Source organism: Mustelus asterias, chromosome 4 (assembly GCF_964213995.1).
Source record: "Mustelus asterias chromosome 4, sMusAst1.hap1.1, whole genome shotgun sequence".
Classification (NCBI taxonomy): Eukaryota; Metazoa; Chordata; class Chondrichthyes; order Carcharhiniformes; family Triakidae; genus Mustelus; species Mustelus asterias.
Genome location: NC_135804.1, coordinates 73,571,703 through 73,590,687, shown reverse-complemented (window position 1 = coordinate 73,590,687; position 18,985 = coordinate 73,571,703).

Sequence of the window (18,985 nt, the reverse complement as noted above, 5' to 3'; positions counted from 1 at the left end):
GCCCAATCAATTTAAAGCAGGCACTCAGCTGCCAAGAACCTATAAGATTTGAATTTGATGTTGACAACAAGCAGACCAATCCTATTGTAGGAAAATTGATAGGTCATCACAGGTATAAAATAGGGTGTAAGGGGAAAACAGATAGTTAGCAACTGCCACCTCTCAAGTCTTGAGAGGGAGAGAGCAGCTCTCCACCCTGCCAGTTTTATATATCTCTTAAGAGAACACACCATCTAACCAGCAAAAGGTACCAAATCAAAAAGAACTTAGACAGAGAAATCAACCGAGAAACCTCAGAAGGTTCCGAAAGACACAAAACCTGGTTGTATATTTTTCTTTGGTTAATGAATGGATATTCTACTTACTTGAACAGCATTCCAGCAGAATCTTATTTTTATTTGGTATGTTATTGTTTGGTTAAAGTTCCCTGTTAGTTAAATAAATAAATTGTTAAGTGTTCATTTTAAAGTGAGTGTCAGGTATTTCTGTTAGTTAACCACTAAATGTTACTGATGGATAGTTCTCACACTTTTAACATCACGAGGTGAGGTACTCCTCTTTGGGGGATTCAGCGTTACGTCTCAAAATGGGGACAACCTCCACATCGTAACAAAATGGAAAGTGCGAGGTTATGCACTTTGGTAGGAAGAATAGAGGTGTAGACAAATTTCTAAATGGGGAGATAATTCAGAAATCGGAAAGGGACGTGGGAGTCCTAGTTCAAAACTCTCTTAAGGTTAACTTGCAAGTTGAGTTGGTAGTTAGGAAGGCAAATGCATTGTTAGCATTCAATTCAAGAGGACTAGAATACAAAAGCAGGGATGTACTGCTAAGGCTTTATAAGACTCTGGTCAGACCACATTTGGAGTACTGTGAGCAATTTTGGGCCCCATATCTAAGGAAGGATGTGTTGGCTTTGGAGAGGGTCCAGAGGAGGTTCACGAGAATGATCTCAGGAATGAAAAGCTTGATGCATGAAAAGCGTTTGAGGACACTGGGTCTCATGTATTTGTCTAGTTGCCTCTTAAATGAAGGGGTAGATGTTTCCATTAGTAGGAGAGACTAAGATCCAAGTGCTCAGCCTCAGAATAAAGAGATGACTTTTTAGAACCATGATGAGGAGGAATTTTGTGAGCTAGAGGGTGGTGGATCTATGGAATTCATTGCCACAGAATGGAGTGGAAGCCATTGAGTGCACATAAGACAGATAGATAGGTTCTTGATTGGTAAGGCAATCAAAGATTACGGGGAAAATGCGGGAGAATAAGTTTGAGAAATGTATCAGCCATGAGTGAATGGCAGAGCAGACTCAATAGGCCGAATGGCCTAATACTTCTCCTATATCTTATGATCTTCTGGAAATGTTCCACTGAATTGCACCCAACATCTCAATTCCTTTTGCTGATAATTTTCGGTTGCATCATTTTTAAGGTACAAAGAACAAAGAAAGGTACAGCACAGGAACAGGCCCTTTAGCCCTCCAAGTCTGTGCTAATGATGATGCCTGTCTAAACTAATACCGTATGCACTTATGGAGTCTGTATCCCCCCATTCGCATCCTGTTCATGTATTTGTCTAGTTGCCTCTTAAATGAAGCTATCGTACCTGCTCCCACCACCTCCCTGGGCAGTGTGTTCCAGACATGTGTAAAAAAACTTGCCTTACACATCTCCTCTAAACTTTTCCCTATGCACCCTAAACCTATGTCCCCTGGTACTTGACTTTTCTACCCCAGGAAAGAGCATCTGACTATTCACTCTGTCCATGCCACTCATAATCTTGTAAACATCCAACAGGTCATCCCTCAACCTCCGTCATTCCAGTGAGAACAAACTGAATTTGTCCAACCTCTCCTCATATTTAATATCCTCCAGACCAGGCAACATCCTGGTAAACCTCTTCTGTACCCTCGCCAAAGCATCCACATTCTTCTGGTAGAGTGGAGACCCGAATTGTACACAATATTCTAAATGAGGCCTAACTAAGGTTCTATACAGCTGCAGCATGACCTGCCAATTTTTATACCAAATGTCCCAGTTGATGAAGCACGCCATGCATGCCCTGATCTTTCTGCCTGTCAATACTCCTAGGGGTTCTGCCATTTACTGTAATAATTCCTACATGCATTGGACCTTTCAAAATGCAATATCTCACACTTAGAACACAGAACATTACAGCGCAGTACAGGCCCTTCGGCCCTCGATGTTGTGCCGACCAGTGAAACCAATCTAAAGCCCATCTAACCGACACTATTCCAATATCGTCCATATGTTTATCCAATGACCATTTAAATGCCCTTAATGTTGGCGAGTCCACTACTGCTGCAGGCAGGGCATTCCACGCCCATACTACTCTCTGAGTAAAGAACCTACCTCTGACATCTGTCCTATATCTATCACCCCTCAATTTAAAGCTATGTCCCCTCGTGCTAGCTGTCACCATCCGAGGAAAAAGGCTCTCACTATCCACCCTATCTAATCCTCTGATCATCTAATCCTCTATTAAGTCACCTCTTAACCTTCTTCTCTCTAACTAAAACAACCTCAAGTCCCTCAGCCTTTCCTCATAAGACCTTCCCACCATACCAGGCAACATCCTAGTAAATCTCCTCTGCACCCTTTCCAATGCTTCCACATCCTTCCTATAATGCGGTGACCAGAACTGTACACAATACTCCAAGTGCGGCCGCACCAGAGTTTGTACAGCTGCAACATGACCTCCTGGCTCCGAAACTCAATCCCTCTACCAATAAAAGCTAACACTCCGTACGCCTTCTTAACAACCCTATCAACGGGTGGCATGGTGGCACAGTGGTTAGCACTGCTACCTCACAGTGCCAGGGACCCGGGTTCAATTCCCGGCTTGGGTCACTGTGCGGAGTTTGCACGTTCTCCCCGCAGGGGGTGCTCCGGTTTCCTCCCATACTCCAAAAGATGTGCTGGTTAGGTGCATTGGCCATGTTAAATTCTCCCTCAGTGTACCCGAACAGGCGAGAGGGGATCTTCACAGTAACTTCATTGCAGTGTTAATGTAAAACGTACTTGTGACAATAAATAAAATAAAACTTTAAGGCGGTACGGTAGCACAGTGGTTAGCACTGCTGCTTCACAGCTTCAGGGACCTGGGTTCGATTCCCGGCTTGGGCCACTGTCTGTGTGGAGTTTGCACATTCTCTTCGTGTTTGCATGGGTTTCCTCCGGGTGCTCCAGTTTCCTCCCACAGTCCAAAGATGTGCGGGTTAGGTTGATTGGCCATGCTAAAAATTGCCCTTCGTGTCCTGGGATGTGTAGGTTAGAGGGATTAGTGGGTAAATATGTAGGGATGTGGGGGGTAGGGCCTGGGTGGGATTGTTTTCGGTGCAGACTCGATGGGCCAAATGGCGTCTCTCTGTGCTGTAGGGTTTCTAAGAACCTGGGTGCCAACTTTCAGGGATCTATGCACATGGACACCGAGATCTCTCTGTTCATCCACACTACCAAGTATCTTACCATTAGCCCAGTACTCTGTAATCCTGTTACTCCTTCCAAAGTGAATCACCTCACACTTTTCCGCATTGAACTCCATTTCCCACCTTTCAGCCCAGCACTGCAGCTTATCTATGTCCCTCTGTAACCTGCAACACCCTTCCGCACTGTCCACAACTCCACCGACTTTAGTGTCATCTGCAAATTTACTAACCCATCTTTCTACGCCCTCATCCAGGTCATTTATAAAAATGACAAACAGCAGTGGCCCCAAAACAGATCCTTGCGGTACACCACAAGTAACTGAACTCCAGGATGAACATTTCCCATCAACCACCACCCTCTGTCTTCTTACAGCTAGCCTTTTTCCTGATCCAAACCGCTAAATCACCCTCAATCCCATGCCTCCGGATCTTCTACAATAGCTTACCATGATCAAACGCTTTACTGAAATCCATATACACCTCATCAACTGCTTTACCCTCATCTACCTCTTTGGTCACCTTCTCAAAGAACTCAATAAGGTTTGTGAGGCACGACCTACCCTTCACAAAACCGTGTTGACTGTCCCTAATCAAATTATTCCTTTCTAGATGATTATAAATCCTATCTCTTATAATCCTTTCCAAAACTTTGCCCACAACAGACGTAAGGCTCACTGGTCTATAATTACCAGGGTTGTCTCTACTCTCCTTCTTGAACAAGGGGACAACATTTGCTATCCTCCAGTCTTCTGGCACTATTCCTGTAGAATTCCTGTAGGGTGCTCCAGTTTCCTCCCATAGTCCAAAGATGTGCGGGTTAGGTTGATTGGCTATGCTAAAATTGCCCTTAGTGTCCTGGGATGCATAGGCTAGAGGGAGTAGTGGGTAAATATGTAGGGATATGGGGGTAGGGCCTGGGTGAGATTGTGGTCAGTGCAGACTCGATGGGCCGAATGGCCTCTTTCTGTGCTGTAGGGTTTCTAAGATTTCTAAGATAGACAATGATGACATAAAGATCAAAGCCAAAGGCTCTGCAATCTCCTCCCTAGCCTCCCAGAGAATCCTGGGATAAATCCCATCCAGCCCAGGGGACTTATCTATTTTCACACTTTCCAGAATTGCTAACACCTCTTCCTTATTAACCTCAATCCCGTCTAGTCCAACAGCCTGTATCTCAGTATTCTCCTTGACAACATTGTCCATCTATCCATCTGGGTTATTTCCCTCATCCCTAACTATAATAATCTGCCCATTTGGTGGCAGGAGCAGGCTTTCCCATTGAGTCCACCTCACATCCGACACAGTTTCCAACCTTCCATATTCAAACTTTGTACTAGGGTGTGCTGTGTGTAGAATCACTTCTCCCAGCACTGTGATCAATTCACTAACTTTGACCAGCCTCAGCACACAGTCCAATTAGAATGTTGTTGGGTCAGTACAGCAGTATAATTCCCATTATTAACTGATAGCCCTAAAGCCGAAGCAGTTGCTAAAAGGTGTTTAATAGTGGTGAATGCAACCTCACACCCCGCCCGCCCACTCTGTCTTTTGTAACTCCTCAGTAGATGCCGCGATTGCCGCTATGTTGAAAGTATACAAATAAATTCTCAGTTGTCTTGAAGCTATGGTAAATCTTGCTTTGTTTGCAATTATCTGCAAAGGAACACAAAAGATCTATCCTGCTTGGGGCAGAATGGTTTAATTATTCTGAACACATCTAACAATTCAAAACTTTAAAATTTTGCAATTCCCAGTTCCTGCAAAATATCTTCAGCCGTGATGAACTTCAATTGTCAAGAGTTAATTCTCTCATAGTTTCAAAAGGAGTGGAGTAAAGTTCTCAAATGGACATCATCACATCATTCCCCATGGTCCAGGAATCATTTCCATTTAACATTCTCTCCTTTTAAACTCTTTTCCCCAGTATCTCATTCCAGAATTTTCCTTTTTGTGATGCCGATTGTGTCAGGAATAAATCTTTTGAACTGACAAAAAGATCAATCCAACATAGGATTTGACAATCATGTAAACCGTCTCAAAGTTTAATCAACCATTACAATTTAAACTATCTCAGTCTCACAAGTATGAACTTGTTTCTGGATTAAAATTCACACATGTTTCTCAAAGTATCCTGGAATCATGCTTATGGCCATTGAAACATGAATCCAGGTCTGTAACCTATGAAAAGAAACCTTCATTAATTACACTTCCTCTTTTTTATCTATTTGACTTAAATCACAAACTATGATCACAAAATCACACAGAAAACATTAAACCTTGAAACACACAACTCTCAAATATCATCCTTACAGATGATAGAGCAGAGAAACTTAGCACACACTTTAAAGCAACAGTGAATTCCGTAAGCATTCTCGTGGTTCTGTTTTTAACCTTCTAAATTCTTGTAGTTAAAAACCCATAAAGTTATCTCCCCAGATGGAAAGCACTGGGGGGAATTTTCCCATCCTGCCTGCCACGGGAATTGTAGTAGGTAGGGGGCGGACCATGCAAAGGTCCGTTGGCCTTGGGTGGGATTTTCCGGTTTTGGGGTGAGTGCGGCGGAAAATCTTGCCCCTCGAGTTCAAAATAAATCTATGAATGTCCAGATAAACCAAACAGAACTGCTTACTTTTATTGCTGTAATTCAAACCTACAACTCAATCTTATAAATTTTAAAACAGACATCCTTCAGACGGATATTAACTTTTGCTGATTCGACAGTTGCGGTGACCTGCACTGCAGGAAATTTTTTTTTAAAGCTTTCAGCATTTTTTACTGCAAGCCCTACCTATTCAGTAATAAATCCAAGTTCCGCCTTTCCTGCTCTCGCCTTTTTGGCTGTTGCCTTGTTAGTGTTCATCTTCTTGGCTTTCTCCATGACATGTGGTCTTGTTGACCATCGCACGCTCATGGTTTTTTTCTCAAAAACCAGGAGTGACCCCCTTTTCATCTTTTCACTCCCCTTGTTTGGTCCACTTTACTTTGGGCTCAGATTTCACTTTTTAAATCGGCTACAACTGGTTAACAACAACAGCCAGCTGCAAGTATGATCAGAAGAAAATATTAACCAACTGAAATGCTGTCACATTTTTTCCTGGCCTGAGTGAATCCCATCCCATTGCCAATCTGTTACAGGGCTGTCATGATGTTTTTCTTGTTGCAGTTAAAACTATCGTTCCCCTCAAGTAGCCAGACAAAGTGACGGAGTGGTTTAAAATGATCTGTTGCTGCAGATACAGGACTCTGAGCAAATCTTTCAGACCAGCCAGAGTGCAGATTTCAGAAATACATGAGCAATTAGTTTCAATTTCGATTACAAGTCATTAGCATATACCAATCAAAGTATAGGAGTTATTTCTATCCACTCACAGTTATTGATTAGGTTATATTATGCATATATAAGAGTATAGTGTCCAATTAAAACTTGTGCATGTTATATCATCAAGCAATGATAGCTATATCTCTGACCAATGGTATATCAACTCTTCCCTTTCCATTGTTCCTTGTTCTAATTGGTGAACATGAGTTACAGCTGCATATCGTTTAATTAAATGGTCCTTGACTCTTAAATGGGTCTGCTTTAATCAAGACCTGTGGTTTTCACATAGCTTTTCCTGTGTGACTGCAATAGCACTTGCAGCTTCTGTGATTTTTAACACTTGTGTGATTATTAACCCTTTCACTGATGCATTCAAATTAAGTTCCCACCCTTCCCCGGTGTGTTCCATATCATTCCACTGGCAAGGTTAGCTCATAATCAGAAAATGCAATCTCGCTGGTGAGAATCACGCTTTTCCAAACTCTCCACATTTTGAGCCTGTGCCCCCATTCCCGCAGATGGTGAGTGCAGCCTGAAGATCTCGTCCCAAGTCTAACAATCTCATTGAAATTTTGATTCGTGAGGGATTGCCAGCTTTGTCTTCAAAGATCTTTCCAGGGAATTCTCTCCAAAAGTCTATCCTACTATGATAGCTTTAACAATGGCCCACCCCTCTGTGTGACAGCGTTTAGTGTTGGTTTGAGTGAGATCAGTGTTGACAACAGTGTGTTCAGTGCTTGTTGTCTATTCTGATGAACTCTGATAAAGAATTGAATGTGTTATTCATTTTGGATTTCTCACTGTTTACTCTCAAATCTGTCATTATTCCCCCCCTACCCCCCACAATGGATCCATTGTTTCCCCCTCTCTATCTTGTCACATGTTTTGCAGTTCCTGTCAAAAGACAACAAACACTAATTAAACAGTAATTTCAGTGGGAATGTAGGCTCCAAACTCATCTCCTACCAGCTGGCACCACTCCTCTATCTCTCTAATGTTACAGCTTTTTGATTTCACTCTATTCTCAAAGACCAGGCTTTACAACTTCATTTTCCCAAATCAGCATGACATTCCAGCCTCCCTACTCCCCAAGTATTTTCCGCAAGAAAGATGGGTGAGTAGTCTTTGCTGCAGCCATTATGATCAGTAATTTTGTGCTTGATGAGCTACTTCAATTGCATTCAGAATATTCTGTTTTTTGACTGCTTTCTCATACCATGTCGCAAAGTTTATGTCTATTGCAAAACAACGAATAGATTAACAAAGTTGTTTTCATGTTCTCTCCATTCACTCTTATATGAGCCCTATTTACAGTCACTTAGATTCAGCATTCACAGTCAGAGGGACAGTGTACCAGCCCTGGGAGTGTTTGATAGGGGCAGCGTAGAGGGAGCATTAATCTCTATATAAACCCATGCTGTACCTGTCCTGGAAGTGTTTTATGGGGACAGTGTAAAGGGAGCTTTACTCTGAGTCTAACCTTGTGCTGTACCTGTCCTGGGAGTGTTTGATGAGGACAGTGCAGAGGGAGCTTTATTCTACGTCTACCTCCTTACTGTTCTTGATCTGGGAGTGTTAGAAGGAAAAGGTGTAGATGATACAATCCTATAGCATGTCTGTGCTGTTTCTATCAAATTAGTCTGCTATCCATATCAAGGTTACACCCATGCCCCATGTAGAATCTACTATATCCAAAAACTTTGTTTAATCATTTGCACCAGCCCATTTAAAAGCTGTTGCTTATCATGGATTCTGCACAGTTTTACAGTCTCTTTTCATTGCCCTTAGCCATGGACTCTGCTATCTATTTTCTCATCTCTACTGGTCCATTTAAACTCCACTCTACTTTCCACTTGGAGTCACGACTCCACTTTTTGGATGAAACACAGGACCTGACCCTGTCAGAAGTCATTATCTGACAGAGTCTTCCAGGTTTGGTCAGGTTTGGCATACTCACCATCCAATAATGGATGGACTCCTAATGCTAGTGAAAGTCAACAGGAGGAGTCTATCCAGCAATGACACATTGGCACCCACATTGTGAATAGGGTGTGGATTGCCAATTCCTCCAAAGAGAGAGGGAGCCTCATATCAGCATTTTCCGAGCACCATTCTCTGAGCACTATTGGGGGTGTGGGGGAGGGGTACGGTGTGTTGTATCTGAAACCATGGTTGTATCTAAAACCATGTCGGCCCACTGTCCACCACCAGGAAACGGTCTTGTTTAACTGGCTGTTTTTCTGTCAGAATATCGCACCTGTCAACTGGGAATTTTCCCTCAGTGTGAGAAAGGCCTCAAAAAGGTTACTTAACTATGGCCAATTGACTACCTACACTGGAGGGCATGTAACCATCTTGTCCCTGATACAGTAATTTTCAAAATGGTTCAGGGTTGGAAATTTTCCAGCAGATTGACACACCAACAACAAATAGCTATGCACCTATCCCTTTTATCTCATTTGTCAATTCGCTCTGCTCTCCTGCCATCATTACACTTATTTAAGTTTAAAATACTAGTCTTGGGCCCACTCTTCTCTCCCTCAACCTGAATGTATTATTCAACCATTTTATGATCACTGTTACCTAAGGGCACTCTCACTACTAACTTGCACACAAACTGTGGGAGAGACCTCATCCTGAGTGAGACACAGCCAGAGTGAATGAGGGGCTATCAGGAATTAGGAGCTGAGTAGGAATACAGTGCAGAGGGGAAAGAGATGCTCTGTGCTTTTTCTCCTTGTTTTCTAACTTTTAAATCCGAGGAGTGGTTTTGCCCTGCTTCAGTAGTTGACAACACAGGGAAAGATCCGATTGGTAAGTAAGAACATAAGAACATAAGAAATAGGAGCAGGAGTAGGCCATCTAGCCCCTCGAGCCTGCCCCGCCATTCAATAAGATCATGGCTGATCTGACGTGGATCAGTACCACTTACCCGCCTGATCCCCATAACCCTTAATTCCCTTACCGATCAGGAATCCATCCATCCGCGCTTTAAACATATTCAGCGAGGTAGCCTCCACCACCTCAGTGGGCAGAGAATTCCAGAGATTCACCACCCTCTGGGAGAAGAAGTTCCTCCTCAACTCTGTCTTAAACCGACCCCCCTTTATTTTGAGGCTGTGTCCTCTAGTTTTAACTTCCTTACTAAGTGGAAAGAATCTCTCCGCCTCCACCCTATCCAGCCCCCGCATTATCTTATAAGTCTCCATAAGATCCCCCCTCATCCTTCTAAACTCCAACGAGTACAAACCCAATCTCCTCAGCCTCTCCTCATAATCCAAACCCCTCATCTCCGGTATCAACCTGGTGAACCTTCTCTGCACTCCCTCCAATGCCAATATATCCTTCCTCATATAAGGGGACCAATACTGCACACAGTATTCCAGCTGCGGCCTCACCAATGCCCTGTACAGGTGCATCAAGACATCCCTGCTTTTATATTCTATCCCCTTCGCAATATAGGCCAACATCCCATTTGCCTTCTTGATCACCTGTTGTACCTGCAGACTGGGCTTTTGCGTCTCATGCACAAGGACCCCCAGGTCCCTTTGCACGGTAGCATGTTTTAATTTGTTTCCATTGAGATAGTAATCCCATTTGTTATTATTTCCTCCAAAGTGTATAACCTCGCATTTCTCAACGTTATACTCCATTTGCCATATCCTCGCCCACTCACTCAGCCTGTCCAAATCTCTCTGCAGATCTTCTCCGTCCCCACACGATTCACTTTTCCACTTATCTTTGTGTCGTCTGCAAACTTCGTTACCCTACACTCCGTCCCCTCCTCCAGATCATCTATATAAATGGTAAATAGTTGCGGCCCGAGTACCGATCCCTGCGGCACGCCACTAGTTACCTTCCTCCAACCGGAAAAACACCCATTTATTCCGACTCTTTGCTTCCTGTCGGATAGCCAGTCCCCAATCCACTTTAACACACTACCCCCAACTCCGTGTGCCCTAATCTTCTTCAGTAGCCTTTTATGGGGCACCTTATCAAACGCCTTTTGGAAATCCAAAAACACCGCATCCACCGGTTCTCCTCCATCAACCGCCCTAGTCACATCTTCATAAAAATCCAACATGTTCGTCAAGCACGACTTTCCCCTCATGAATCCATGCTGCGTCTGATTGATCGAACCATTTCTATCCAGATGCCCTGCTATCTCCTCTTTAATAATGGATTCCAGCATTTTCCCTACTACAGACGTTAAGCTGACCGGCCTCTAGTTACCCGCCTTTTGTCTCCTTCCTTTTTTAAACAGCGGCGTAACATTAGCCGTTTTCCAATCAACCGGCACTACCCCAGAATGCAACGAGTTTTGATAAATAATCACTAACGCATCCACTATTACCTCTGACATTTCTTTCAATACCCTGGGATGCATTCCATCCGGACCCGGGGACTTGTCCACCTTCAGTCCCATTAGTCTACCCAGCACTGCCTCTCTGGTAACATTAATTGTATTAAGTATTTCTCCTGCTGCCAACCCTCTATCGTTAATATTTGGCAAACTATTTGTGTCCTCCACCGTGAAGACCGACACAAAAAACTTATTTAAAGACTCAGCCATATCCTCATTTCCCACTATTAACTCCCCCCTCTCGTCCTCCAAGGGTCCAACATTCACTCTAGCCACTCTATTCCTTTTTATATATTTATAAAAACTTTTACTATCATTTTTTATATTAATTGCTAGCCTAGCTTCATAGTCTATCCTTCCTTTCTTTATCGCTTTCTTAGTCTCTCTTTGTTGTTTCTTAAATTTTTCCCAATCACTTGTTTCTCCACTATTTTTGGCCACTCTGTACGCAGCTGTTTTTATTTTAATACTCTCCTTTATTTCCTTCGTTATCCACGGCTGGTTCTCCCTTTTCTTACAATCCTTGTTTTTTGCTGGAATATATTTTTGCTGAGAACTGAAAAGGATCTCCTTAAAAATCCTCCACTGTTCCTCAGCTATCCTACCTGCCAGCCGGCTCTCCCAGTCTACCTTAGCCAATTCATCCCTCATCCTATCATATTTCCCTCTGTTCAAACAGAGGACACTGGTTTGGGACCAAACTTTCTCCTCTTCCATCTGAATCAGAAATTCGACCATATTGTGGTCACTAGACCCAAGAGGGTCCTTCACAATAAGATCCTTAATTCTACCTACCTCGTTACACAATACCAGATCCAAAATAGCTCGTTCCCTCGTCGGTTCCGTCACATGCTGTTCAAGGAAACTATCCCGACAGCATTCTAAGAACTCTTCCTCCATTCCACCCTTACCGACTTGAGTCTGCCAGTCAATGTGCATGTTGAAGTCCCCCATGATTATTGCCGTTCCGTTTTTACACGCATCCCTTATCTGCTTGTTTATAGCCCTCCCTACCTCAACATTATTATTTGGGGGCCTATATACCACACCTACTAGTGTCTTTCTCCCTCTACTATTCCTCATCTCTACCCATAATGATTCCACGTTTTGTTCCTCAGAGCCTATGTCATCCCTCAGTACTACCCTGATATTATCTCTTATTAATAGCGCGACCCCACCACCTTTTCCTTCCTGTCTATTCTTCCTAAATGCCTGATACCCCTGGATATTCATCTCCCAGTCCTGGTCACCTTTCAGCCACGTTTCTGTAATGGCCACTAGATCGTACCCACTCGTGCTGATTTGCACCATCAACTCATTTACCTTGTTCCGAATGCTTCGTGCATTCAGGCAAAGTGTCCTTATTCCAGCTTTTATCTGGACCCGCTTTGATGAGTCGCGAACACCCTCTCCCTCTACTCCCTTATCTAAATTACCGCCTTCATTCACTTGTACCCTCTCCTCTACCATTAATTTTGTAATTCCCCTTACCCCTGCATCCTCCACCCCATCAATTAGTTCCTTGATCCTAGTCAACTCTTCTAGCTCCCCTCCCCCCAACCTATCTAGTTTAAATTCTCCCCAGCAACCTTAGCCAACCTACCGGCCAGGATATTGGTCCCCGTGTGATTCAAGTTCCACCCGTTTTTTGTATACAGATCACCCCTGCCCCTAAAGAGGTCCCAATGGTCCAGGAACCTGAATCCCTGCCCCCTGCACCAGTCCCTCAGCCACACATTCATCTTCCACCTCACTCCATTCCTGCCCTCACCTTCCCGTGGCACAGGCAGTAATCCTGAGATTACTACCTTTGCTTTCCTCTTTCTCAGCTGTCTCCCTAATTCCCTGTACTCCCTTTTCATGACCCCTTCTCCCTTCCTACCCACATCAGCGGTACCAATATGTACCGCTACCTCAGGCTCCTCTCCCTCCCACCTCAGGATTTCCGGGACGCGACTAGCGACATCCTGGATCCCGGCCCCAGGGAGGCAGACCACCATGCGAGAATCCCGCCTACCTCCGCAGAAACGCCTGTCTGTCCCCTTCACCATCGAGTCCCCGATTAATACCGCCTTCCTCCTCTTTTCCTTAGCCCTCTGAGTTACAGGGCTAGACTCCACTGCGGAGACACGGCCACTGCTGCTTCCCCCAGGCGGGCTGTCCCCCCCAGCAGTACTCAAGCAGGAGTACTTGTTGTGCAGGGGCAAATCCACTGGGGTGCTCTCAACCACCCTAGCCTTACCCTTCCTGGCCATCACCCACTTGGCCTCCTCCCGTTGCCCTGGTGTGACCACCTGATGATAGCTCTTGTCTATCACCTCCTCATTCTCCCTCATCAGCCTAAGATCCTCGAGCTGCAGTTCCAGCTCCCTAACACGGTCCCTCAGGAACCGCAGCTCGACACACCCCTCACAGATGTGGATGTCCGGGAGGCCAGATGCCTCCAGGACCTCCCACATCCTACACTGGGAACAACACACTGGTTTCACACTCATACTGGACACTTTATGTCAAGTAAGACAGTGAAAAGTTAATAAGTGTAAGGAAACAAAAACTCACCCCTGCTCGTCCAAGCCCTGTGAGCCAAAGCCCTGACAGCTCACTCAACTTCCCACTCACTCTGCTGCCCGCTGTATACTTTGGTGCGCTTTTAAACCCTCCAAAAACTTCCCCAGGTCTCTCCTGGCCCGACTTCCGGTTTTGAAAAAAACCTCCGATTTTAAACCCAAAATTAACTGAAAAAATAAATAATTAATTAAAGTCAGAAAACCCACTCTCTTACCCTCAGCCTGCTCCTGGGAACAAATCCCTGATATTAACAACTGATATTAAACCCAAACAACTGATATTAAACCCAGAACAACTGAGATTAAACCCAGAACAACTGATATTAAACCCAAACAACTGAGATTAAACCCAAAACAACTGAGATTAAACCTAAACAACTGATATTAAACCCAAACAACTGATATTAAACCCAGAACAACTGATATTAAACCCAAACAACTGATATTAAACCCAAACAACTGATATTAAACCCAAACAACTGATATTAAACCCAAACAACTGATATTAAACCCAAACAACTGATATTAAACCCAAACAACTGAGATTAAACCCAAACAACTGAGATTAAACCCAAACAACTGAGATTAAACCCAAACAACTGAGATTAAACCCAAACAACTGAGATTAAACCCACAACAACTGGGATTAAACCCGAACAACTGAGATTAAACCCAAACAACTGAGATTAAACCCAAACAACTGAGATTAAACCCAAACAACTGAGATTAAACCCAAACAACTGAGATTAAACCCAAACAACTGAGATTAGTAGTGGGTAAGTATTTAATAGTTTTATCACTTATAGTTTGAGGTCGTTTTTGTGGTTTATAGTTTGTAAGGGTTATATTCGATAGTAATGAGAAACAGGAAAGAAGGGCCCGAGTGAATTGGATATTATCTGATATCATAATTTGATACCTATCCCCCAGTCTGGCCCCACTCCCCCCCCCCCCCCCCCCCCCCCCGCCACCCCCCCCACCCCAAGCAGGTCCTGACCCATCAGGCCCCACTCCCTTGGCACTGCCTGGTGCCCGGTGGACAGTGTCAGTGTGCCAAACTGGCAGTGCCAAGCTGGCACTGCCCAACAGGCACCCCACCTGCCTCTGACCTCCCGGGGGCCTCCATAGCCTCTGCCCCCACCAATCAGTCCATCACACCGAGTCCCTGTTGCTGGGAACGAGATTTAATCCTTGCTGGTGGATACCTCCCCCGGTGGATTCGGAAACATTAGTGAGCCCGGACAATACCGTGAGATTCAAACCACGGTTAACACATTGTAATCAGCCTTGTGCTGTTTACCGGCGTGAGGCTGATTACACCATGAAAAATGTCCCAGGAAAGTGGCGACTGGGTGGACGCCAGCGCAATTCCCGTTTCAGCCCTCCTGCCGGTATTTCCCAGCTCGCTGCACTACTTGGGCAGCACAGCAGGCTCGGAAAATCACGCCCGTGATCCATTTAGACTTTAAGAAGGCTTTTGACCAGGTCTTATGTAGCAGACTACAATGTAAAATTAAAGCGCATGGTATTGCGGCTAATGTCTTGAGATGGATAGAAAGCTGGTAGGAAGCAAACAGTTGGTATAAATGGGTCTTTTTCCAATTGACAGGCAATGATTATTAGGGTACTGCAGGGATTTGTGCTAGGACCCCAAATATTCACATATTTTATTGATTTGGAAGACGGAACTAAATGTATTATCCCCAAATCTGCAGATGAAAGAAAGTTGGGTGGGAGGGTGAGCATTGAGGAGGATGCTATGATTCTATGATTTTATCAATGATAAAATCATAGAATCTACAGTGCAGAAGGAGGCCTTTGGCCCATCGAGCCTGCACTGACAACAATCCCAGGTCCTATCCCCAAAACCCCACATATTTATCGTCCGAATCCCCCTGACACTAAGGGGCAATACATCATGGGCAATCAGCCTAACCTGCACAATATATTCCGGTGATAAAGAAGGGCTGTAAGAAAAGGGATAACCAGCTGTGGATAACGAAGGAAATTAAGGAGAGTATTAAATTAAAGACCAATGCGTACAGAGTGGCCAAAAATAGTGGAGAATCGGAAGATTGGGAAAACTTTAAGAAACAACAAAGAACGATAAAGAAAGGAAAGATAGGTTATGAAGCTAGCTAGCTCTAAATATAAAAAATGATAGTAAAAGCTTTTACAAATATATAAAAAGGAATAGAGTGGCAAGAGTGAATGTTGGATCCTTGGAGGACGAGAGGGGGGATTTAATAGTGGGAAATGAGGAAATGGCTGAAACTTTAAATAAGTTTTTTGTGTCGGTTTTCACAGTGGAAGACACAAATAGTTTACCGAATATTAACGACAGCGGGTTGGTAGGAGGAGAGGTACTCAATACAATTAATGTTACCAGGGAGGCGGTGCCTGGTAGACTAACGGGACTGAAGGTGGACAAGTCCCCGGGCCCGGATGGAATGCATCCCAGGGTACTGAAAGAAATGTCAGAGGTAATAGCGGATACGTTAGTGGTTATTTATCAAAATTCGTTGGATTCTGGGGTAGTGCCGGCGGACTGGAAAACGGCTAATGTTACGCCGCTGTTTAAAAAAGGAAATAGATAAAAGGCGGGTAACTACAGGCCGGTTAGCTTAACGTCTGTAGTTGGGAAAATGCTGGAATCCATCATTAAAGAAGAAATCAGTTGAATCTCAATTGTTTGGGTTTAATCTCAGTTTTGGGTTTCATCTGTCGCCGCTCTGTGTTCCCACTCTTTAAACTGTCACCGCTCTGTGTTCCCACTCTTTAAACTGTCACCGCTCTGTGTTCCTGCTTTTTAAACTTCTTTCCCAGTGCACTCTGAGGAAGGGGAAAAAGGGTTCAGTGTTCCATTGGAGCAATTCTTTTTCTTTGTAGCAGTAAGTTATATGGAGGGGATGGAAGTGAAGGCAGTGCAATGTACCTCCTGCAGGGTCCGTGACATCTCCGACCGTGTCTTCAGGATTCTAAAGGGGGAGGGGGAACAGTCACAAGTCGTGGTGCACGTCGGCACCAAAGACATAGGTAAGAGAGGGGACGGGGATTTAAAACAGGAATTCAGGGAGCTAGGGTGGAAGCTGAGAGCCAGGACAAAACAGGTTGTCATCTCTGGTCTGTTGCCGGTGCCACGGGATAGCGAGTTGAGGAACAGGGAGAGAGTGCAGTTAAACACATGGATGCATGGGGTGGTGTAGGAGGGAAGGTTTCAGCTATGTGGATAATTGGAACACTTTCTGGGGAAGGTGGGACCTGTACCAACAGGACGGGGTGCACCTGAACCAGAGGGGCACCAATATCCTGGGAGGGAAATTTGCTACAGCTCTTCGGGGGGGTTTAAACTAATTTGTCAGGGGGATGGGAAAAGGAGTTGTAGTCCGGAGGTCAGTGAGTGTAGTGAGGTACTGGGATGGGTATCATGATCAAAGGTGGGTACCAGCAGACAAGAAGGTGGGTTGAAGTGTGTCTACTTCAATGCAAGGAGCATCCGAAATAAGGTAGGTGAACTTGGGGCGTGGATTGGTACTTGGGACTACGATGTTGTGGCCATTACGGAGACATGGGTAGAACAAGGACCGGAATGGTTGTTGGAAGTTCCGGGGTATAGATGTTTCAGTAAGTGTAGGGTAGCTGGTAAAAGAGGTGGAGGAATGGCACTGTTAATCAAGGAAAGTGTAACGGCTGCAGAAAGGCATTTCGAAGGGGATCTGCCTACAGAGGTAATATGGGCTGAGGTTAGGAATAGGAAAGGAGTGGTCACATTGTTAGGAGTTTACTATAGGCCCCCAAATAGTAATAGAGATGTAGAGCAAGAAATTGCTAAGCAGATTATGGATAGGTGTGGAGGTCACAGGGTAGTTGTCATGGGGGACTGTAACTTTCCAAATCTTGATTGGAGCCTTTATAGGTCGAATAGTTCGGATGGGGCAGTTTTTGTGCAGTGTGTGCAGGAGGGGTTCCTGACACAATATGTGGATAAGCCGACAAGAGGTGGGGCCACATTGGATTTGGTACTGGGAAATGAACCGGGCCAAGTGTTGGATTTGGTTGTGGGAGAGCACTTTGGAGATAGTGACTACAATTCGGTGTCTTTTGTTATTGCAATGGAGAGGGAGAGGGCCATGCGGCAGGGCATAGTTTACAATTGGGGGAGAGGTAATTATGATGCAATCAGGCAGGAATTAGGAAGCATTGAAAAGCAGCAGTGCTGGTAAGAGATTAATTGGATTAATTGAATTGTTTATTTATTTAATTAGTCAGCTAGTGTGTGTATTTTTTTGGCCTTTACTTTAACAGCAGTTTTTCAAGTTTAAAGTGAAAACTAGAAGTGGGCAGCAAAGGAGTCTGGGAAGGGTTTTTATTTTAACTTTAAAAGTCAGTTACCTGGGTGGTTCCCCCTCAGTAGTAGTTTTTTTTTTCTCTCGGGCCCCTAGCCCTATAAATTGGTGCAGAGGAGATACCCGATCCTCTACACTGGTAGAGGATCCCACCCTTCCATCCTCCTCTAACCTAATTATAAGTGTGGGGAAGTTTTTTGTTTTCTTTTTTTCTTGCTGGTAATGGCTTCAGGGATGGCAGTTCAGGCAGTATGCTGCATCTCCTGTGGGATGTATGTGGTGAGGAAATCCAGTAGTGTTTCAGGAGATTTTAGTTGTAAGAAGTGCATTAGATTGCAGCTTCTGGAGGAGCGTGTAAAGGAGCTGGAGGGGGAGGTAGAGGAACTCCGCATAATTCGGGAGGCGGAGGTGGAAGTTGATAGGAGTTATAGAGAAATAGTAACTCCTAGAAATGAGGCTTGGGTCAATGCCAGGAGGAGGGGTAAGAAGCAATCGGGAAGACAATCCCCTGGGGCGGTTCCCCTCCATAATAGGTTTTCGGTGCTGGAGGCTACAGTTGAGGAGGAATCAACTGAGCATAGAGAGCAGATCTCTGGGGGTGAGCCGAGTGAGAAAGCTCAGGTGGTTAGGGGCTGTAAAAGACTGGGCCTTGTGATTGGGGACTCCACAATTAAGGGGACAGATAGGAGGGTCGGAACTAAAGGTAGGGACTCAGGGTTGGTGTGTTGCCTACCAGGGGCTGGGGTCCGGGATGTGTCTGACAGGGTATTCAGGACTCTTAGGGGGGAGGGAGATAAACCACAAGTTATTGTACATGTGGGGACACACGACATAGGGAGGATAGGGGAAGGGGATATTAGGCAGGGATTTATGGAGTTGGGGTGGAAACTAAAGGCCAAGACTGACAGAGTGGTTATCTCTGGACTCTTGCCTGTACCACGG